Raw genomic sequence first — 24,518 nt, 5'->3', positions numbered from 1 at the left:
CAAAATAGGAAACACTACACACAGGAAAACACCAAAAAACTCAAAATAAGTCACGGCGTGATGTGACAGGTGGTGACAGTACACCTACTTTGAGACGAGCTATAGTGCAGCATGGTTGGTTATGCTTTGAATTTATATCCAACAATTGCGAGAACAGCTTTTTACTGTCAATACCGGCTGCTGAGTTTCATTTTTTTATGTTTTCTGCTGGTGGTGTGCCTCGGGATTTTTCCAATGAAAAAAATGTGCCTTGGTTAAAAAAAGGTAGAAAAACACTGGCCTAATGTATGGAATAATTCTGGTTGTGCTTACCGACCTCGAAGCTATTTTATTTGGTACATGGTGAAATGATTAATGTGACCAGTAGATGGCAGTCAAACATAAGAGATACGTGTAGACTGCAATATGATGGAAGTCACACGTAAGAGATACGTGTAGACTGCAATATGATGGCAGTCACGCATAAGAGATACGTGTAGACTGCAATATGACTCAAGTAAACAACACCAACATTTTATATGTTCCAATGAAAATATAGAACATTACACACGGCGCTCAAAAATCTATCAAAATGTTTTAGTACGACTTTGGTAAGCTACGAAGTCGCACCACTTGATGGATTGTACTGTGCTTCAACATAGGAGTATTATTATGCTGTGTGTATAAAGTAAGACATATTATCTGGCGTTTTGTGTCGCAGTATTATGCAAAAGCAACTTTTCTTACCTTCTGGTACCTGCTGATCTGTATTTGGGATCTGCATAAATCCTGAAAAATTGCGCACGTCCGCCTTTGTAGTTTGTGCCAAAGCCGTAGTCGATAAGCTTCTTCTTTTTCTCTATCTTCTTGTTATGAGACATTCATCCTCCGCTGTTGCCATTTCTAATATAAAGTAGTGTAAAGTTCTTACTTATATCTGTCAGTAAGTTTGCTTGAAAGCGCTAAAACATACCTGTGTAGTGAGTTGACATTATTCACCCAAGGAACTTTATTTATTAGAGTTCCGGTCGGACGGTTTTTCACGGGACACATGAGTGAGCCACGGATGAGGAGATGCTGCTCTGTTATTGATTGAAGTTTAGTGTGAATGTCATTAGAACAGTTAGCGCCATCTTTTGACACTTCTTCCACACCCGTCCTTGCACGCTACACCGCTACAACAAAGATGACGGGGAGAAGACGCTGTCCAAGGTGAGCCCCGTAAATAAGACCGCCCACAAAACGGCGCATCCTGAAGCGACTGTCAGAAAGTGACTTGATGATGATCTGTAAAACATCATCTATGCAACATTTTGACCGAAGAACCACCATTACATGTTATGTAGACCACAAGGAAGTCTTTTACATTTAGAATTTTTTTTTATAAAAAATGACTCCTTTAATGCGCCTTATAATCCAGTGCGCCTTATATATGAAAAAATCAAATATAGACCATTCATCGGCAATGCGCCTTATAATCCGGTGCGCCCTATGGTCCGGAAAATAAGGTAATTTAATGTTTTCCTATTTTACTACTCATCACACGAGACACGGCTTAACTTATTTTTGTGTGAAAGTCAAGAATGTTTCAAACATAAGACCCATGAGACGCCTTGTCGTGTCGTTCAGCAATGACGCTACGACGTTGTCCTCGTTGTCATTCAAACATCCACATCACAGATGTACAACAGAACGAAATGAGGTCACGATAAAAGGAAATGCCAAACAAAAACACCAAAATGAAAACAAACCAGTTTCAAAATGTAGTTTAAATGTTCTTTAAAAATTTGGAAATTCCATAAATAAGTTATGTTACAGTTAGGCTAATTGCACTCAACTTATTGCTATGAATAACCAGTAATAAAATCAGTGATAAAATCAAATCAGCTTTTTGCACAACTGTAAATCCAAAATTGAACTATGTTGTATTATTGCAGTGGTTCACTTCTTTTTACACTTGTATGACTGAATAGTCCGAAATGTTTTGACTCTAGAACGCGTTCACAAGGGCTGAGCAAAATAATCCGTTTAAGTGATTATGGATGGATGTTTATTTATTTTTAGCAATAACAATGTACAAGGTATCATTTGGATTGGAACGTTGCAATGCAAAACAACTTGCCTCCGATTCCAAAATTGCACTTTTGAAACTTTGACGGGCGTTTAAACTGCGCAGAGGGTTTCTGGTGAAGAGAACATTTGGCATTCTGTAACAGATTTGACACATTTTCAATATTTAAGTGTGGATTGAATTGGATCAAATTGTGATTCATTAACCTTATGAATCAAATTTGGGAAATTGTCCATGATACCCAACCTTAGGGTTTACATTTGTTTTGTTTTCTTCATTATTTTACTTTAAACTACACTTGTTAAGAGTGCTAACATTTTAGACTCTGGAACGGATTATTTATTTTTCCATTATCTTCTACTGTGAGATTGTTTTCACATTGCACTAATAGTAATACTTTTTTTACACTTGTATGCATGTAAAGAATGTAAACTAGTTTATTTCCTACAGTGAATGTGTTTTAAAATGTAAAAGAAACCAATAGACAACACACTCGATGGTAAAGAGTGTGCAGTAGCTGTGTTTATGGATCTAACTCAAGCATTTGACACAATCCCAGTATTTTAATTAAAAAGTCTGAACGGTTTGGCATCAGAGGGTTGGTCTTAAACGGGGTAAGAAGCTACTTAACCAACAGGAAGCAATATGTACAGCTAGGCGAACACATTTCTACAACGCTAAATATAGCCTGTGGTGTACCTCAGGGATCAATACTAGAACCAACATTTTTCAATGTTTGAATAAATGATATTCGTAAAGTTACAAAGGATATGGTTGTTTACAGACAATACAACAGGTCTATTCAGGTGTACTGGAGAGGAGGCTACGCCGGATAGTCGAACCTCGGATTCTGGAGGAACAGTGTGGTTTTCGTCCTGGTGGTGGAACTGTGGACCAGCTCTATACTCTCGGCAGGGTCTTTGAGGGTGCATGGGAGTTTGCCCAACCAGTCTACATGTGCTTTGTGGACTTAGAGAAGGCATTCGACCGTGTCCCTCGGGAAGTCCTGTGGGGAGTGCTCAGAGAGTATGGGGTAACGGACTGTCTGATTGTGGCGGTCCGCTCCCTGTATGATCAGTGTCAGAGCTTGGTCCGCATTGCCGGCAGTAAGTCGGACACGTTTCCAGTGAGGGTTGGACTCCGCCAAGGCTGCCCTTTGTCACCCATTCTGTTCATAACTTTTATGGACAGAATTTCTAGGCGCAGTCAGGGCGTTGAGGGTATCTGGTTTGGTGGCTGCAGGATTAGGTCTCTGCTTTTTGCAGATGATGTGGTCCTGATGGCTTCATCTGGCCAAGATCTTCAGCTCTCACTGGATCGGTTCGCAGCCGAGTGTGAAGCGACTGGGATGAGAATCAGCACCTCCAAGTCCGAGTCCATGGTTCTCGCCCGGAAAAGGGTGAAGTGCCATCTCCGGGTTGGGGAGGAGAGCTTGCCCCAAGTGGAGGAGTTCAAGTACCTCGGAGTCTTGTTCACGAGTGAGGGAAGAGTGGATCGTGAGATCGACAGGCAGATCGGTGCGGCGTCTTCAGTAATGCGGACGCTGTATCGATCCGTTGTGGTGAAGAAGGAGCTGAGCCGGAAGGCAAAGCTCTCAATTTACCGGTCGATCTACGTTCCCATCCTCACCTATGGTCATGAGCTTTGGGTCATGACCGAAAGGACAAGATCACGGGTACAAGCGGCCGAAATGAGTTTCCTCTGCCGGGTGGCGGGGCTCTCCCTTAGAGATAGGGTGAGAAGCTCTGTCATCCGGGAGGAGCTCAAAGTAAAGCCGCTGCTCCTCCACATGGAGAGGAGCCAGATGAAGTGGTTCGGGTATCTGGTCAGGATGCCACCCGAACGCCTCCCTAGGGAGGTGTTTCGGGCACGAAGACCCAGGACACGTTGGGAAGACTATCTCTCCCGGCTGGCCTGGGAACGCCTCGGGATCCCCCGGGAGGAGCTGGACGAAGTGGCTGGGTAGAGGGAAGTCTGGACTTCACTGCTTAGGCTGCTGCCCCCGCGACCCGACCTCGGATAAGCGGAAGAAAATGGATGGATGGATGGACAACAGCATTTTGTTCAGGAGAGAACACACAGAAGCTAACACAAATAATAACAGAAGAAATTAACCAATTAAAAAGATGGTTTGACAAAAACAGACTATCTTTGAATCTCAGTAAAACTAAAATAATATAATTTGATAACAGTAGAAGAGAAAGTCAAATACAAATTGACAAAGTAGACAGTGAAAGGGTAAAATAAATCTAATTTCTACGTGTAATAATAGATGATAAAATATGTGAAAATATACAACAAAGTGGCAAGAAACACGTCAATAATAAATAAAGCAAATATGTTCTGGACTAAAAATCACTCCGTTATTTACTGCTCACTAGTGTTACATATCTGAGTTGTTGTGCAGAAATATGGGAAATAACTACAAATGTGCACTTCATTCACTAACTGTGTTACAAAAAAGATCAATTAGAATAATACATCATGTTGGATATAGAAAACATTCAAACACTTTATTTATTGAATCAAAAATATTGAAATTCCACAACAAAGTGCATTTGCAAACAGCTACAATTTTTCACAAAGCAAACTAAAACCTGCTAGCCAAGAATGTACAACAATTCTTCTCAACAAAAGAGGAGAAACATAATCTTAGAGGAAAATGTCATTTATAACATTTGTACGCACGTACAACACTTAAAACCTTTAGTATAGCAGTATGTGGAATTAAATTATAGAATGGATTAAGTAAAGAAATCAAACAATGTACTAATAGGATTCAGTTTAAGAAACTGTTCAAACTTAAAGTGTTTACAAAGTACAAAGAGGAAGAACCATAATAAACCATTCTAATTGATAATCGTATTTATCTCACCCTATCAAATACAACTTACTTCACTGATTATTATTGATTTATTTTTAACGTTAATATTTATGGAGTATATATATATATATTGTGAAAAATTTGAGAACAGGAAGTGAACGAAAGTGTGAGTATTTGCTATGTGATGGAAAAGGTAGGATTCAATAAGCTCTGCTTAGGGGTGTAACGGTACACAAAAATTCTGGTTCGGTACGTACCTCGGTTTAGAGGTCACGGTTTGGTTCATTTTCGGTACAGTAAGAAAACAACAAAATATAAATGTTTTGGTTATTTATTTACCAAATGTGTAAACAATGGCATAACATACATATACACACAGGGTCCATTGCCAGGGTTAATGTGGTCAACATATATAAAATAAAAACTAAATAAGATAAGGCTCAGAATGGTTTCTTAACAAAACCTTTCTACATATAAAGTGCTTTTTTTGATTGATTGATTGAGACTTTTATTAGTAGATTGCACAGTACAGTACATATTCCGTACAATTGACCACTAAATGGTAACACCCCAATAAGTTTTTCAACTTGTTTAAGTCGAAGTACACGTTAATCAACATTAAACTGCCTCAAATTGTTGCTCAGATTAAATAAAATGACAAAACCTTTCTTCTACATATAAAAAGTGCAACATTCAACAGTCGTGGTTGGGGCCGGGGGCGTGGTTAAAAGGGGAGGAGTATATTTACAGCTAGATTTCACCAAGTCAAGTATTTCATTCATATATATATATATATATATATATATATATATATATATATATATATATATATATATATATATATATATATATATCTATCTATCAGTGACGTGCAGTCACTAGAGGCAGGTGAGGCGGGGCCTCACCTGCCATCATGAAAAGAAAAAAAATGTAAAAATTTTTTTTTTTTATTAAATTGTTATATGTATCCAGTGATTATACTATAAAGTTATTTTCCATTTAACTTCACCCGTTTTAGATTATTTTTATTTAAAATCGCTGAATTTTCACATTTGCTGTTCAAATACTGAGAAGAGACGGTGCGGTGATCGCAGCCAGTTGAGGCACGTCACTGCGTTGTGCCTCAACATGGATTGCAGACTCGGCTAACTGCTGGCCTGCTGTGCAGTGAGACCGTAATGCTATATGAATTATATTATATATTTCCATAGTTTAGTTAGCTGAGGTATATAATGTACAGTGTATTTTGTCAACAACTGTATGTGTGTACAGTATTTCTTGTGCTGCAAAAGACGCACTGGCTGAGGCTCGCCTCCTGCACCCCCGCCGTAGAATGCACGGCAACCCCTGACGGGAGTGTTATATCAACTAAAGCCCACACTTAAACTTTCCATGTGCAAGATTGAATCTATTTAAAAAAGTTATTTCATAAGAAGCCAAAAAGTGCAAAAACAATAATGTTCGTGTTGGAGGAGTTGTGAATGACTGCAGGGCCACAACATTTGGTACACCTGCAGACTGCAGGTGTACCTAATTCACAACTCCTCCAATACGAACATTATTGTTTTTGCACTTTTTGGCTTCTTATTAAATAACTTTTGTAACCTATTTTTATGGGCTTTCCTCTTTGTGATGTTAAGTTCCTGTTATGCGCTGTTATACAGTATATGCCTTGAGCTCTTATTTTGAAGGCGCTAAGAGCGGAAGTGATGACACGTTGGAGTTGAGCGGAAGTTTTTGAAAGAAGGTAAATAAAGTGGTCCTCGTGTAAACTGGAGCCTCCGTGTTTGTTATTTTGTAGTTTCATACAGTATAGGCGACATTTATAAACCCTTGGTTACACTTTTTTAAATAGATTCAATCTTGCACGTGGAAAGTTTAAGTGAGGGCTTTAGTTGATATAACACTCTCGTCAGGGGGTGCATTAAACAGCGGCTCATGAACTTATTTTATAAGTAAAGGTAAGACCATAATAACGTTTTTTTTAATTAAATGTGCTTTTTTGTGTGCTACAGTTTGTATGTGTAAAGTTAAAGTTAAGTTAAAGTACCAATGATTGTCACACACACACTAGGTGTAATGAAATTTGTCCTCTGCATTTGACCCATCCCCTTGATCACCCCCTGGGAGGTGAGGGGAGCAGTGGGCAGCAGCGGCGCCGCGCCCGGGAATAATTTTTGGTGATTTAATAACCCCCAATTCCAACCCTTGATGCTGAGTGCCAAGCAGGGAAGAATGCTGGTATGAGCTTTTAAATATAACCCGTTAACTGCTGCCAATCAAATGGTGAATAAGATACTCTTTAGGGTTCATATGTTTGTAAATCTGACTGTGTTGAAGTCAGTGCCTCACCAGCCATCAACCTCACCGCACGTCACTGATATATATATATATATAGCCTGAAAATATGCAAACAAAACTGTGTTTAGATAATTAATACTTCAAACTTGCATAAATAAATCTTAAGGAATATAACATAACTTGGCTTCTGAGAGCTTCAAAATGTAATGAATAAAATGCTAAAGTTGTTGATAAACAAGCAATTATTTTAATAATTAAATATCAATCAATCAATCAATGTTTATTTATATAGCCCTAAATCACAAGTGTCTCAAAGGGCTGCACAAGCCACAACAACATCCTCGGTACAGAGCCCACAAAAGGGCAAGGAAAAACTCACCCCAGTTAAATATGGTCATTTTAAATGAATTATTTCAAATATGTTTATATTTAATGTATAATTCTATGGCTGGATGTAATAAGGAGTCAGAAAAAATACAAATAAAAATACAATTAATTTTGATGTTTTTAGCAAAATATAGTAAAAATTTATTTAGTTTTTTTTTTTTAAATTAATAAATATATTTATTTTTAGGGAAGATAAACATAATAATACAATGTATCTCTAGTCTGGATGATTTAGTTCTTGTCACCCTGCTGCCAACACGGACGCCGAGAAGATCTTCTCCATCTGCACCATGCTCATCGGCGGTATGGACGCCTCGTATGGAATAACGTGATTGGGCAGGCACGCTGTTTATATCATGGGAAAGCGGACGTGAAAAAAGGCTGTCCTCACTCAGGTCCGCATGGAGCTGGAGGCCACGCCTCCTCCAGCTCCGGCTGAAAATCGGGAGATTTTCGGGAGAATATTTGTCGTTTTCGGGAGAGGCGCTGAATTTCGGGAGTCTCCCGGAAAATTTGGGAGGGTTGGCAAGTATGCTTACGCTCCTATCAGTTACTTTCCCACAATGCTCTGTTGCCTGACTTGAAATGTCACTAAGTCTGAACATAAGTCCAAATAACATTCCGTGTCTGATTGACAGCCTGTCATTGGCCGTCTTTGCAGCTGTCTGTGCTCTTCACACGCTTTTTCCTGTCCAAATAACACGTTGTGGGCGGACGACGCGATCTGTCCGTGAAAAGGAAGCTCGAGCAGCTTGTGTTGGAAAAGACATATTTATCTAATAATTGTCCTGGGAATTCTTTTTGATTGCTGAAGGCACTTGAGCCCCTATGCTTGGCACAAAGCCATTGTAGCGGCCAAGGCCAGGGAGGACAAGCTGGCCTTTCACAGCAGACCTTCAGTCCTTTGTGCTCATCCTAAAGACCCAGCAGCCTGGCCCATTAGCAAGTCTTTAAGGGGCGGGCACATGTTCTAAATGACATGTTAAAACCAAGGCAATCTTAGTAGTGGCCATCAAAGTTTAGAGTTGCTTTATATCACAACCAGAGTACCCCGAATTATACTCAAGTAAGAGTATTCTGTGAAATAACTACTCAAGTATTGTGTAACTTCTGATTTATTTAGTAGTTATCTTTTAATGGTGCTTGGACTGCAATTGTCGTTGGTGTGTGTGTGTGTGTTGTTGTATTTCTACCCTTCTTGAGGCATCAACAAGGAAAAGTACCTTCCATATGAGGACCGGTGAACAAGTTAGGACCGAAATCATAGTCCAAATACGGAAAACCATTGCATCTTAATAGAGAATGTCTCATTTGCACCCCTGGTGGTGAAATCTATCAAAATGAGGGTGGTCCCAAAAAGGAGGGATTTTTCAAATGTACACTGTGTGTCGGTTTATAAGTGCTCCCCCTCTGGTCAACATATGAAATAACAAGTGTGTGTAAGAAATTAATATGCGCCCCATTTTGGCCAAAATTAATAAAAAAATAAAACAATTTATATAGAGACATACTGTAATAACTTGAAGTAAATAATGAAGATTAAAAACTAATTACAAACAATAAAAAATACAAAATAACTAAAAGCAGTCTTTTTCTCACAATGTGTCGACATTTTTCTTATAAAATTGGGAACAAATTCTCATATTATTTCTGTTTCTGTATTAGTGCCATATTTTCTTTTAAAATTTTTACTTTTTCATGTAAAATTGTTACTTTTTAATGCGAAATGGTGACATTTGTCATAAAAAAATTCTGACTTTTATCACAATATTGCCAATTTTTTTGTTGTTCTTGTAAAATACTGAATTTTTTGGTGGTGAAATCTATCAAAATTAGGGTGGTCCCAAAAAGGAGGGATTTTTCAAATCGACTGTGTGTCGGTTTTAAAAGTGCTCCCCCTCTGGTCAACATATGAAATAACAAGTGTGTGTAAGATATTAAAATGCGCCCCATTTTGGCCAAAATTCATTAAAAAAAAATGTATATAGAGACATACTGTAATAACTTGAAGTAAATAATAAAGACTAAAAACCAATTACAAACAAAAAATAAAATAACTAAAAGCAGTCTTTTTCTCACAATGTGTCGACAATTTTCTTCTAAAATTGGGAACAATATCTCATACTCTTTCTGTTTCTGTAATCGTGCCATATTTTCTTGTAAAATTTTTACTTTTTCATGTAAAATTGTTACTCTTTAATGCGAAATGGTGACATTTGTCATCAAAAAATTCTGACTTTTATCACAATATTGCCAATTTTTTTGTTGTTCTTGTAAAATACTGAATTTTTTTTAGCAAAATGATGACTTTTGTCATAATTTTGCCAAGTAAAATTCAGATTATTATCATAATATTGCCAAAATGTTTAAATGTTTTTATAAAATTGTGACTTTTGTCGAGTTAAATGACGACTCTTTTCATAAAATTGCCAAAATGTTAAGCTTTTCTTGTAAAATTGCAACTGTTATTGAGTAAAATTCCAACTTTTATCAGAATATTGCACAAATCTTAAAAAAAATTTTTTTTTGACTTGCCGTCTATCCATCCATCCATTTTCTACCGCTTGTCCCTTTCGGGGTCGCGTTGAGTAAAATTACGACTTTTAATAATCCATCTATCCATTTTCTACCGCATGTCCCTTTTGGGGTCGCGGGGGGTTGCTGGAGCCTATCTCAGCTGCATTCGGGCGGAAGGCGGGGTACACCCTGGACAAGTCGCCACATCATCGCAGGGCCAACACAGATAGACAGACAACATATTAATAATACTGCTAAAATTTTTTTGTGAAATTGGGACCTTTTTCTTGTGAAATTCCAACTATTTTTTTCACAACAAGCTTTTTTCATTTTTGCATAGTATGTATGTATTATTAATGTTGTAAATACAAAGCTTAATATATCTGGAAAGGGTGGTCCTAAAGAGGTAGGCATTTTTCGGAGGTCTCAAGAAGGTAAGAAATACATTGTGTGTGTTAAAGTACCAATGATTGTCACACACACACATGAAATGTGGTGAAATGTGTCCTCTGCATTTGACCCATCCCCTTGTTCACCCCCCTGGGAGGTGAGGGGAGCAGTGAGCAGCAGCGGTGGCCGTGCCCGCGAATAATTTTTGGTGATTTAACCCCCAATTCCAAACCTTGATGCTGAGTGCCAAGCAGGGAGGTAATGGCTCCCATTTTTATAGTCTTTGGTATGACTCGGCCGGGGTTTGAACTCACAACCTACCCATCTCAGGGCGGACACTCTAACCACGTGTGTGTGCGTGTGTGTGTGTGTGTGTGTGTGTGTGTGTGTGTGTGTGTGTGGGTATTCATAAAATTCATTTCCAATTTACTTCATGTTTTCTCTAGTTGGAAGTAGAATTCCTATAAGCTGAGATGTGAACATTTCTACTGACAGATGATATAAATGTTCTTTTTACCAGTTTGAAATTTCTCATTGAAGATTTTTTTGCTGCCTTGTCTGACGTCATGTCACTTTTTTTTTTTTACAGTCAGTACGTTTCTACCTACTAAATGAGTCTGATTTGTCAAATAATTCAGTTTCTTCTATTTTCACAGCTACATGTGAAGTTCTAGTTTCCATGCTCTGAATGTGACTGATGGCCACACGCAGTGTGCCTCTCGTACGCTAGGGGGCGACTGTGGTCATTTCAGCTTGTTTAGCTATATTAGATGTTAATACAATAGAAGAAGATAATGCTACATGCTAATAAGCTTGCGCTTGTAACTTTTACACTACGGCTCTACGGAACAGATAAGTACAACTTTCCAATGTTGTCGGTAATGTTTTAATGTGTTTAAATGACACTTGTGGTTATTAGGCTCACCAGAGACATACAAAAAGATCGATTTTTTAGTAAACTGTTTTAGGAGGTTTCTGTTCAGCAGTTGTCTCAAACAGCCGGGATGTGCTGGTGTCATGTCATGTAATAAAAGTGTCTTATTTGGGAACATTCTGACACTTATTAAACAAGTACGTCGGTCTATTTTATCATATACTTTAAAAATACTGACCTATTTCAGATTCCAAAAGCTTTGTGCTTTTTTGATTGGCGAAATGGAATCAAACGACGTCACTACTGCTTACATCGGATTGGTCAAACAGAGTCACGTGACAGTGGCTGCCGGAAGCAGGCTCGCTGACATAAGAATAAATAAATGTTGTATATAGAGACATACTGTAATAAAATAAAAAAATAAAATAACTAAAACAGTCTTTTTCTCACAATGTGTCGACATTTTTCTTATAAAATTGGGAACAATTCCTCATATCATTTCTGTTTTTGTAATAGTGCCATATTTTTTCATAAAATTTTTACTTTTTCATGTAAAATTATTACTTTTTAATGCAAAATGGTGACATTTGTCATAAAAAAATTCAGACTTTTATCACAATATTGTCAATGTTTTTGTTGTTCTTGTGCTAGTGAATTTTTTTTTTAGTAAAATGATGATTTTTGTCATAATTTTTCTAAGTAAAATTCTGTAAATAAGTAAATAAATGTAACCGAGTATAAGTAGCATTTATTAAAATGTGCCCCATTTTGGCCAAAATTAATAATAATACAAAAAATGGTATATAGAGACATACTGTAATAACTTGAAGTAAATAATGAAGATTAAAAACCAATTACAAACAAAAAATAAAAATAACAAATAGTCTTTTTCTCACAATGTGTCGACATTTTTCTTATAAAATTGAGAACAATTTCTCATATTATTTCTGTTTCTGTAATAGTGCCATATTTTCTCATAACATTTTTACTTTTTGATGTAAAATTATTACTTTTTAATGCAAAATGGTGACATTTGTCATAAAAAAATTCAGACTTTTTTTCACAATATTGCCAATTTTTGTTGTTGTTCTTGTGCTAGTGAATTCTTTTTAGTAAAATGATGACTTTTGTCATAATTTTGCCAAGTAAAATTCTGTAAATAAGTAAATAAATGTAACCAAGTATAAGTAGCATTTACTAAAATGTGCCCCATTTTGGCCAAAATTAATAATAATAAAAAAAAATTGTATGTAGAGACATACTGTAATAACTTGAAGTAAATAATGAAGATTAAAAACCAATTACAAACAAAAATAAAAATAACTAAAATAGTCTTTTTCTGACAATGTGCTGACATTTTTCTTATAAAATTGGGAACAATTTCTCATATTATTTCTGTTTCTGAAATAGTGCCATATTTTCTCGTAAAATTTTTACTTTTTCATGTAAAATTATTACTTTTTAATGCAAAATGGTGACATTTGTCATAGAAAAATTCAGACTTTTATCACAATATTGCCAATTTTTTGTTGTTCTTGTGCTAGTGAAGTTTTTTTTAGTAAAATGATGATTTTTGTCATAATTTTGCTAAGTAAAATTCTGTAATTAAGTAAATAAATGTAACCGAGTATAAGTAGCATTTATTCAAATGTGCCCCATTTTGGCCAAAATTAATAATAATAAAAACAATTGTATATAGAGACATACTGTAATAACTTGAAGTAAATAATGAAGATTAAAAACCAATTACAAACAAAAAATAAAAATAACTAAAACAGTCTTTTTCTCACAATGTGTTGACATTTTTCTTATAAAATTGGGAACAATTTTTCATATTATTTCTGTTTCTGTAATAGTGCCATATTTTCTCGTAAAATGTTTACTTTTTCATGTAAAATTATTACTTTTTAATGCAAAATGGTGACATTTGTCATAAAAAAATTCTGAATTTTTTCACAATATTGCCAATTTTGTTGTTGTTCTTGTGCTAGTGAATTTTTTTTAGTAAAATTATGACTTTTGTCATAATTTTGCCAAGTTAAATTCTGTAAATAAGTAAATAAATATAACCGAGTATAAGTACCGGTAGCATTTATTAAAATGTGCCCCATTTTGGCCAAAATTAATAATAATACAAAAAATTGTATATAGAGACATACTGTAATAACTTGAAGTAAATAATGAAGATTAAAAACCAATTACAAACAAAAAATAAAAATAACAAATAGTCTTTTTCTCACAATGTGTCGACATTTTTCTTATAAAATTGGGAACAATTTCTCATATTATTTCTGTTTCTGTAATATTGCCATATTTTCTCGTAAAATGTTTACTTTTTTCATGTAAAATTATTACTTTTTAATGCAAAATGGTGACATTTGTCATAAAAAAATTCAGACTTTTTTCACAATATTGCCAATTTTTTTTGTTGTTCTTGTGCTAGTGAATTCTTTTTAGTAAAATGATGATTTTTGTCATAATTTTGCCAAGTAAAATTCTGTAAATAAGTAAATAAATGTAACCGAGTAAAAGTAGCATTTATTAAAATGTGCCCCATTTTGGCCAAAATTAATAATAATTAAAAAAAATTGTATATAGAGACATACTGTAATAACTTGAAGTAAATAATGAAGATTAAAAACCAATTACAAACAAAAAATAAAAATAAGTAAAATAGTCTTTTTCTCACAATGTGTCGCCATTTTTCTTATAAAATTGGGAACAATTTCTGATATTATTTCTGTTTCTGTAATAGTGCCATATTTTCTCGTAAAATTTTTACTTTTTCATGTAAAATTATTACTTTTTAATGCAAAAGGGTGACGGCGTGGCGCAGTGGAAGAATGGCCGTGCGCGACCCGAGGGTCCCTGGTTCAATCCCCACCTAGTACCAACCTCGTCATGTCCGTTGTGTCCTGAGCAAGACACTTCACCCTTGCTCCTGATGGGTGCTGGTTAGCGCCTTGCATGGCAGCTCCGTCCATCAGTGTGTGAATGTGTGTGTGAATGGGTAAATGTGGAAGTAGTGTCAAAGCGCTTTGAGTACCTTGAAGGTAGAAAAGCGCTATACAAGTACAACCCATTTATCATTTATTTATCATTTGTCATAAAAAAATTCAGACTTTTTTTCACAATATTGCCAATTTTTTTGTTGTACTTGTGCTAGTTAATTTTTTTTAGTAAAATGATGACTTTTGTCATAATTTTGCCAAGTAAAATTCCGATTATTATTATTATTAATATAATATTGCCAAAATTTTTAAAAATTCATATAAAATTGTGACTTTTGTTGAGTTAAATGACAACTCTTTTCATAAAATTGCCAAAATGTTAAGCTTTTCTTGTAAAATTGCGACGGTTATTGAGTAAAATTCCAACTTTTATCATAAATGTTTTGCTCTGTCCTCATTTTCAATACAATGCAACTGTAAAAAATATTCATAACACCGGAGGCTAGCAATTTGTGTTTTGTGGTAGTGTGCTTACAATAATGCTTCATACAACTTGCTGAATTGTAAACTTTAAAAAAAAAAAAAAAAAAGCGTTATATTTTCTAATTTCTCTTTTTTCCACCAATGTGAAAAAATTCTGTAAATAAGTAAATACATTTAACAGAGTATAAGTAGCATTTATTCTTCTCAAATATACTCAAGTAAAAGTAAAAAGGGTGTTACATTAAAACTACTCTGACAAGTACAATTTATCCAAAAAGTTACTTAAATAAATGTAACGCATTATTACCCACCTCTGATCAGGACACTTGCTGTAAGTGTCCTGATCAGAGGTGGGTAATAATGCTTACTTTATGCATGTATTTAACTTTGATCCAATGATCCAAAAACTGCACCGGGTATCTTTTTTTTAATGTTTTGCCTCAACAAAAGTACCAAAGCACAAGTGTAATTGCAGCACTAAGCTACAGTTCTAAGTTCACCTCAGATAGCTGACTAATATAAAGTCGCACAAGTCAAGCATCCCTGACCCTTGACCTTTTTGAGAGCAGCAGATGACCAATAAATCCGTGGCCCCGGGGCCTTTACGGCCCGTCCTCCCCTGTCATAGCCGCAACGACCTGAACAGCACCTCACACCTGGTCCGCACCTTCTCGCCGTGTGTAAAAAAAATGACAGGACGTGGTCATCGTCACCTGACGATAAAGCCGCATTCCTCTCCGGTCCGAACACGTCCGCCGTCAAAAGACCCCCGCGTAAGGAAGCTGAACGCTCGTAGCCAGACGGCGGTTTGAGCCTAATGTAATCTATTTAAACGAGTCAAATTAAAGTCCCAAGACGCGCCATAAATCCAGGCCGCAGAGGGGCAAAAGGAAGGTCAGTCTTTAACTCGGCCGTCATTGGGGACGGCGGCAAAGAATGGCTCTCACTTGTGTGTGAGCTACCTTATAAAAAGTAGGCATTCTCCGGGTTTTAAATGACTTGCCAACGGGTATTAGCAGGACACAGGCCCGACAAAAGCCTCGGCTATAAAGGCCAATAAAAGCCTATCACTCTACTGTAACAACAATCCTTTTTTACGCCTTGAGAGAGGCAGAAAAAGGTCAACTGGTGGGGCAGCCAGCGTCTTGATATTGACTTAGCTGGTTTGCGGCTGGCAAACTCAGGTCAGACTGGGAGGCTTGTTAGCCCCATAACCTTCCAGTAACCCCCTTTTTGAACGGATTCACTTTTGACTTGCTGCAGACAGCTGATTCTTAGGATGCCGGCTATTTTCCTGACATGAGGGTTTTTTCTAAACATGGAGACTACTTTTGGTTTATATTACGTGACAAAATAGTAGATGTCTATGAATGTTGTCATTCATCCAGGTCATTGTCACCTCAGGGCATTCCACCCATCGCAACTGGACTGTTTGGTTTGTCTTAGAACATCCGAGCAGGCTTCATCAGTTCATGCTCATAGACTTACATTGGTCAGATCTAGTCTGGCATAGTCTATAGATACGATCCTAAATTCCCAACTTTAAGCTACTACTTTTTCCTACGCTTTGTACCCTGCGGCTTATAAAACCGTTTGGCTAATTCATAGGTTAGGTCAGGTTAGGTTACTTTATTAGTACCTGAAGGTAAACTTGTTTTGCAGCCAGCAAGATCAGGACATCCATTTAAACATACGGACAAAGTAACATCTTAGATAGGGATGTCCTGATCCGATATTTGGATCGGATCGGCCGCCGATATTTGCCAAAAAATGCGTATCGGCAAAGCATGGGAAAATGCCGATCCAGATCCAGTTTTAAAAAAAAACTCCGGTCCGTGTTTTCCAATGCACCGATTTAAATAATACATTCCACTTTTATGCTGCTCCCTAATTTCCGTTTCGCACTTTCCAGCACACCTTCAACACATCCACAGGTCTATGGATTCTCACGCAGTTGCTTTTAGCTGCTGGCATTACACGACAGGCTCTTCTCTCTCTTTCCTGTGTCTCCCTCTCACAGACAGCAAGCGCACCTTCTTACACACGTCACATACTGTCACGTCATACGTCACATACTGTCACGTCATACGTCACATACGTATACGTCCTCCCCGAGCAGAGAGGTAGCAGCATGGCTAACGTTAGCTGTGATGCTAGCGCACGGCAAATCTATGCCACGCACAAAATCAAATAAAAAAATAAGCGCATAACAATTTTCGACACACGGACACGACAGAGAAAACAGTTTTCGTCATCATTGTTCAAATATTGTAACGTCTGTCGAGACGCTTATCTCCATTCGGTGCCACACGCCCACACCATCGAAATGCTGAGGCAAACATTTCCAGATCAACACCGTATGAAAAAAATAGTGATTTTTTTTTAGTTGTGATTTCCCTCTCTGCGTGAACGTTTAAAAGTAGCATATATTAATGCAGTATGAAGAAGAATGTTTTAATGTAGACACATAGAATCATCATACTGCTGTGATTATATGCATCAAGTGTTCATTCAAGGCTAAGACAAAATATCCACATATATATTGTGTATCGCGATATGGCCTTAAAATATCGCAATATTAAAAAAAGGCCATATCGCCCAGCCCTAGTTCAATGATGCCATTTCTGTTTGTCATGTATAATTTTTTCTATTTTGTGTTTATCCTTGAATAAACAGGTCAGTTTCTTGTTACCAACCATTGTGTATTATTCAAACTCCCCTAATTCAGCTGGCTAGTTGTTATCAAGAGTACTAAAACCCTTTTCAACATGATTCTGACAACTAAGTAGGCTAAATATCTTTAAAATTTAATACATGCTCGGATAGGCCAGTATCGGTCAGTATCGGTATCGGATCGGAAGTGCAAAAACAATATCGGTATCGGATCGGAAGTGCAAAAACCTGGATCGGGACATCCCTAATCTTAGATATGCTATACAAACACCTACCACATAACAGGCATCACAAACATTGCCAAGATCACAAAATAGCACAATCAGGTAAGATTTGGGACAAATCTTGATTTGTTCTTTACTAACGGCCATATTGTTTTGAATTCAACAAATAGTTTACAACAGACACTGAAACGGTGTGTTGTTGTTTGTGCTATGGCGCCATCTTTTGGACCAGTTTGCTCACTGCAGGTGCTGCGGAGTGAAAATCTACAGTATTTACTTCTGTTTAGTGCTTTGAACCAGGTGTACAAGTGCCATTCATTCTTCTAGACCAGTGGTTCCTAACCTGGGTTCGATCGAACCCTAGGGGTTCGGTGAGTCGGCCTCAGGGGTTCGGTGGAGCCTCCGCCGCAGAGGTCAAGACACACCCGACTCATCTTGTAAATAAAAACTTCTCCCTATCGGCGTACTATGGATACCCCCAAACAATGTTCCCTCTAATTTTCCATCTGATTTGCAGGTGTGTAATTTGTTGTGAGTTTATGCACTGTGTTGGTTTTGTTCTTTGAACGATTCATTTTGTGCACCAGTAAAAAAAACATATAACTTTGTCTTTAATTTAAAAAAATAACGTTTAATTTTTCACTAAAAAAGAGTTCGGTGAATGCACATATGAAACTGGTGGGGTTCGGTACCTCAAACAAGGTTAAGAACCACTGTTCTAGACGTCCATTGCGTTTCTACTCGTATTGAGTCTTCATTCATCACTCCATTGAAATTCTTACAATAAAACTAAAACAATTCATACTTACTAAACCGTCTCATGTGTGATGTCTTTAGGAGTGTTATCAAGCAATATTTGTACGTGCTCTCGTAATGTATTCAAGCTAGCGTTGTTAACACCAGCTAATATGCCAACACGTTTACGAGTGTATGTGTTCGTATTATTAACTTACAATGGCATTATTTTTGCATCGTTTCAGTTTCACAAATTCACCAAAACGTCACCATGGAGAGTGTGTTCAGCTGGTTGGAGAGCTAGCTTCCGCAGCTAGTGGGTCCATGACGATGACTTCGGTGTTGTTTGATCAGCTGTTTTACTGCCGTGTGACAAGCACCGTTTGGAAACAATTAAGGTATGTAAATAAACATTTACAAAATATTTCTGTGTAAATAACTAATTTCACAATGTATATATCAGTGGCTTTTAGTCCGGTACGGCTAATATATGGAAAAAATAAATGATTCTGAAGTTTTGTGGGTGTGGCTTATAAACCGGTGCGCTCTATAACTGGGAAAATACAGTGGTAGATCTCGACCAGGTTTGTGCAAATTACGGCCCGGGGGCCATTTGCAGCCCGAGTTTTGTTGGCCCACAGCGTGTTGTCGGAAGAAAACCAATACTAAACATTAAGAAAAAGAGCAAAAAAATCATAATTTAATAAGAAAAAGCTGAACATGTCAAATTAATAATTAATAATAATATACTTAGTCATCTATAACACAAAGTTGTGTCTTTACATACGTATGTGTATACTGTATATATATATATATATATATATATATATATATATATATATATATATATATATATATATATATATATATATATATATTTATATACCCGGTATATATATATATATATATATATATATATATATATATATATATATATATATATATATATATTTATATACCCGGTATATATATATATATATATATATATATATATATATATATATATATTAGGGGTGTGGGAAAAAATCGATTCGAATTCGAATCGCGATTCTCACGTTGTGCGATTCAGAATCGATTCTCTTTTTTTTTTTTTTTTTTTTTTTTTTAATTAATCAATCCAACAAAACAATACACAGCAATACCATAACAATGCAATCCAATTCTAAAACCAAACCCGACCCAGCAACACTCAGAACAGCAATAAACAGAGCAATTGAGAGGAGACACAAACACGACACAGAACAAACAAAAAGTAGTGAAATAAAAATGAATATTATCAACAACAGTATCAATATTAGTTGCAATTTCAACATAGCAGTGATTAAAAATCCCTCATTGACATTATCATTACACATTTATAAAAAAGAAAAAAAAAGAACAATAGTGTCACAGTGGCTTACACTTGCATCGCATCTCATAAGCTTGACAACACACTGTGTCCAATATTTTCACAAAGATAAAATAAGTCATATTTTTGGTTCATTTAATAGTTAAAACAAATTAACATTATTGCAATCAGTTGATAAAACATTGTCCTTTACAATTATAAAAGCTTTTTACAAAAATCTACTACTCTGCTTGCATGTCAGCAGACTGGGGTAGATCCTGCTGAAATCCTATGCATTGAATGAATAGAGAATCGTTTTGAATCGGAAAAATATCGTTTTAGAATCGAGAATCGCGTTGAATCGAAAAAAAAAATCGATTTTGAATCGAATCGTGACCCCAAGAATTGATATTGAATCGAATCGTGGGACACCCAAAGATTCGCAGCCCTAATATATATATACATATATATATATATATATATTTTTTTTTTCTTCTGTTTTTAGCATATTTTTAAATAGGAAAATATCAAAAATGGCCCCGCATACTTACATTTTTCTGTATGTGGCTCTTGGTGGAAAAAGTTTAGACACCCCTGATCTAGACTGTTAATTTGCAAGTAGACAATAGTGTCAAAACAGGAATTCAGAACATTCATAAAGACATTTAGCATCCAATGTCCTTCAACTAAACACACATTTTCCCATTGGATCAAGGGCATTTCCTCACGTCTAATACCGTTACTCGTGGATAAAGTAGTAAAAAAAAGTTGTACTACCTTGCCTCCACGCACCCTCCTCTTGTTGGAGTATAGATCATTGGGGCTTTGGCTCCAGCATCTAAAACTAGATCAGACAAATCTAAGTCTATGAGCATGGACTGATGAAGCGTGCTCGAAAGAAAGGCAAAAACGTCTTCTGATAAAAACGGAACAGTCCAGTTGTGATCGGTTGCCCGGAGATTACAATGACTTGGGTGAATGAGAGCATGTTGCGTGTTTTTCTTAGTGTTTTTGGAACTATTTAAAAACGCACCTTCTCCAAATTCAATGCGTTTTCTTTATTTTCATGACTATTTACATTGTAGATTGTCACTGAAAGCATCAACACTATGAATAAACATATGTGGAGTTATGTACTTAACAAAAAAAGGTGAAATAACTGAAAACGTGTCATATTCTAGTTTCTTCAAAATAGCCACCCTTTGCTCTGATCACTGCTTTGCACACTCTTGACATTCTCTCGATGAGCTTCAAGCACACCTGTGAAGTGAAAACCATTTCAGGTGACTACCTCTTGAAGCTCATCGAGAGAATGCCAAGAGTGTGCAAAAAAGTAATCAGAGCAAAGGGTGGCTATTTTGAAGAAACTAGAATATGAAACATGTTTTCAGTTATGTCACCTTGTTTTGTTAATAAGTACATAACTCCACATGTGTTCATTCGTAGTTTTGATGCCTTCAGTGACAATCTACAATGTAAATAGTCATGACAATAAAGAAAACGCATTGAATGAGAAGGTGTGTCCAAACTTTTGGCCTGTACTGTATATACTTGCAGTGTGTATATAAAACATATTACATATTGTTATGAAGGTGTCTGTTACTACATTATATATATACTTGCAGTATGTATATTGTACATATTACCGTATTTTTCGAACTATAAGTCGCAGTTTTTTTCATAGTTTGGCCGGGGGTGCGACTTATACTCAGGAGCGACTTATGTGTGAAATTATTAACACATTACCGTAAAATATCAAATAATATTATATAGCTCATTCACGTAAGAGACTAGACGTATAAGATTTCATGGGATTTAGCGATTAGGAGTGACAGATTGTTTGGTAAACGTATAGCATGTTCTATATGTTATAGTTATTTGAATGACTCTTACCAAAATATGTTACGTTAACATACCAGGCATGTTCTCAGTTGGTTATTTATGCCTCATATAACGTACACTTATTCAGCCTGTTGTTCACTATTCTTTATTTATTTTAAATTGCCTTTCAAATGTCTATTCTTGGTGTTGGGTTTTATCAAATACATTTCCCCAAAAAATGCGACTTATACTCCAGTGCATACTTGCCAACCCTCCCGAATTTTGCGGGAGACTCCCGAAATTCAGCGCCTCTCCCGAAAACCTCCCGGGACAAATATTCTCCCGAAAATCTCCCAATTTTCAGCCGGAGCTGGAGGCCACGCCCCCTCCAGCTCCATGCGGACCTGAGTGAGGACATTCTTTTTTCAGACGGGAAGACAACAGGGTGACAAGAACTAAATCATCCATACTAGAGGTAAATTGTATTACTATGTTTATCTTACCTAAAAATGAATATATTTACTAATTAAAAAAAAAAAAACGAAATACATTTTTACTATATTTGACTAAAAACATCAAAATTAATTGTATTTTTATTTGTATTTTTTCTGACTCCTTATTACATCCAGCCATAGAATTATACATTAAAATAAACATATTTGAAATAATAAATTTTAAATGATCATAATTCATTTAAAATGACCATATTTAATTATTAAAATAATTGCTTGTTTATCAACAATTTTAGCATTTTATTCATTACATTTTGAAGCTCTCAGAAGCCAAGTTATGTTATATTCCTTAAGATTTATTTATGCAAGTTTGAAGTATCAATGATCTAAACACAGTTTTGTTTGCATATTTTCAGGCTGTAGATATATATATATATATATATATATATATATATATATATATATATATATATATATATATGTGTGTGTATATATATATATATATATATATGTGTGTATATATATATATATATATATATATATATATATATATATATATATATATATTTATGTATGAAATACTTGACTTGGTGAGTTCTAGCTGTCAATATACTCCTCCCCTCTTAACCACGCCCCCAACCACGCCCCGCCCCACCCCTGACCACGCCCCCCACCTCCCGAAATCGGAGGTCTCAAGGTTGGCAAGTATGCTCTAGTGCGACTTATATATGTTTTTTCCCTTCTTTATTATGCATTTTCGGCCGGTGCGACTTATACTCCGGAGCGACTTATACTCCGAAAAATACGGTACTTGCAGTGTGTATATTGTACATATTACATGGTGTTATGAAGGTGTCTGTTACTATATTATATATATATACTTGCAGTGTGTATATAAAACGTTGATGGAGGGTTTTGAAGTTGTTTTAGAAGCTTTGATGGATACAACGGTGACTCACAATAGCCGCATTGATTGATTGATTGATTGATTGAAACTTTTATTAGTAGATTGCACAGTACAGCACATATTCCGTACAATTGACCACTAAATGGTAACACCCGAATACGTTTTTCAATTTGTTTAAGTCGAGGTCCACGCATCTTTCAAATGTTTTTTTTCATCTTTAAAATCCTTTTAAAAAAAAGAAAAAACATGTGTGTTCTTGTCTCTCATAATGATTGTGAAGTATAGGCAAAATGCCAAAAAAAGTGCAGTTCCCCTTTAACTCGGGATTGTGATCTTACTAAAGGCAGCTTGGTTTATGCAATCCTCTGGATACCAACGTGACGTAACGCAGCATGGACGTCCTCTGTCAATGGACGGATACATAAACCTCAGCTCGCATTACCGCTCCCCATCAAACGGCCGCCGCCAAACATCACGGAGACGCACGTTTGGGGAGCCGGCCATATTTCACTCTCAATTTGACACCCTCTCACCTAGTTGTAAAAGCGGGACCTCATTGGGAACAATGGGAAGTGGAGCAGCAGAGCTCCTGGGGGCTGTTAAAGGGAGGAAGCCCCTTTATTTGAGGACACTATAACTCAACAAAAGCCTGTGGCTGTCTGCACACGGAGAGGACGCAGGGTGAATGGGCTGTGGGGCAACACCACTACACTCATGCTGACAAAAGCACTGGATGAGCAAAGGGCGAGCCCTGTCATGTGTGGTCTCCCTGGACAAACTTGGAGAGGACCAAAGTGTGCGATTTATTGTCTGTCTTGTTCCTTAAAGGTGCTTTTTTATGTTTTGGTACCTGCGTGTAAAAGTTTGAACCTGGCTGTTGAAAAGGCGCCATCCAGCATCGACCACATTTCACTGCGGCTTATGACCTCACGCCTTTCGAGGAGTCAGGCAACCACCAGACCTCACTGCAGTCCTCATATGGCGGCCACATCCAGAAGAGCCGCAAGAAAGCAACCCACGATCGGAAGAGACGACTTATTGTACGAGGTGAAAGAGTCCCAAAACACGTGGAAGCGTTTTTGCTCCAAAACTACACAGCTTCGGTGATGGTCTGTAACAGTTAAGGACTGTGCAGTCAGCTAATGATTGACATTCCTGGAGAAAGAACTTGGTTGCAGACTTTTTTTTTGCAGCCTTCTAATTAAGCGCATGCTCCATTGCCACTGCACAGAGGGGAACCAGCACGCCTAACTAACTAACCAACCGAGCTTTTCTCCGGTCATAAACAGTATCTCACGAGTCCTTCTTATAACATCTTTTCAATCAACATCACAGACCAGTCAACTTTAGAGTAGCCAGTGTACAGCAGGGATATTCAACTAAATCGTTCCGGGGGCCACATTTCCACAAAGCTAAGGACCAGGGAGCCAGACTTCTTGCTTGAAAATGTGACATGGAAAGGCATTGCATTGTGGGTCTTGCTGGACTCTGAATTGCTTATTCACATGGCTCAATGCAAGACTCTGTGCTCAAGTTTTGTTTTATTCTTTAACAAGTTCAAAACGTGGCACGAACATACGGTATCAATCGTGGCTATTATCG

General features: G+C 36.7%; 2 protein-coding genes across 5 annotated transcripts in view; one reads left to right on the top strand and one right to left on the bottom strand.

The window, feature by feature from the left end:
• Positions 1-24,518, bottom strand: part of prickle1a (prickle homolog 1a) — a 108,177-nt gene that overhangs the window by 58,060 nt on the left and 25,599 nt on the right. The window lies entirely within an intron of this gene.
• LOC133612299 (voltage-gated delayed rectifier potassium channel KCNH4-like) overlaps positions 17,491-24,518 on the top strand; it is a 306,771-nt gene continuing 299,743 nt past the window's right edge. For all 4 annotated transcript variants that reach the window (XR_012050648.1, XR_012050647.1, XM_072913958.1 and 1 more), the window contains exon 1: positions 17,491-18,807. The gene's annotated coding sequence lies outside the window, so the exon portion shown is untranslated. The remainder of the gene's footprint in view (positions 18,808-24,518) is intronic.

Source organism: Nerophis lumbriciformis, linkage group LG10 (genome assembly GCF_033978685.3).
Source record: "Nerophis lumbriciformis linkage group LG10, RoL_Nlum_v2.1, whole genome shotgun sequence".
NCBI classification, from domain to species: Eukaryota; Metazoa; Chordata; class Actinopteri; order Syngnathiformes; family Syngnathidae; genus Nerophis; species Nerophis lumbriciformis.
This window is presented reverse-complemented; position numbering and strand designations above follow the sequence as displayed.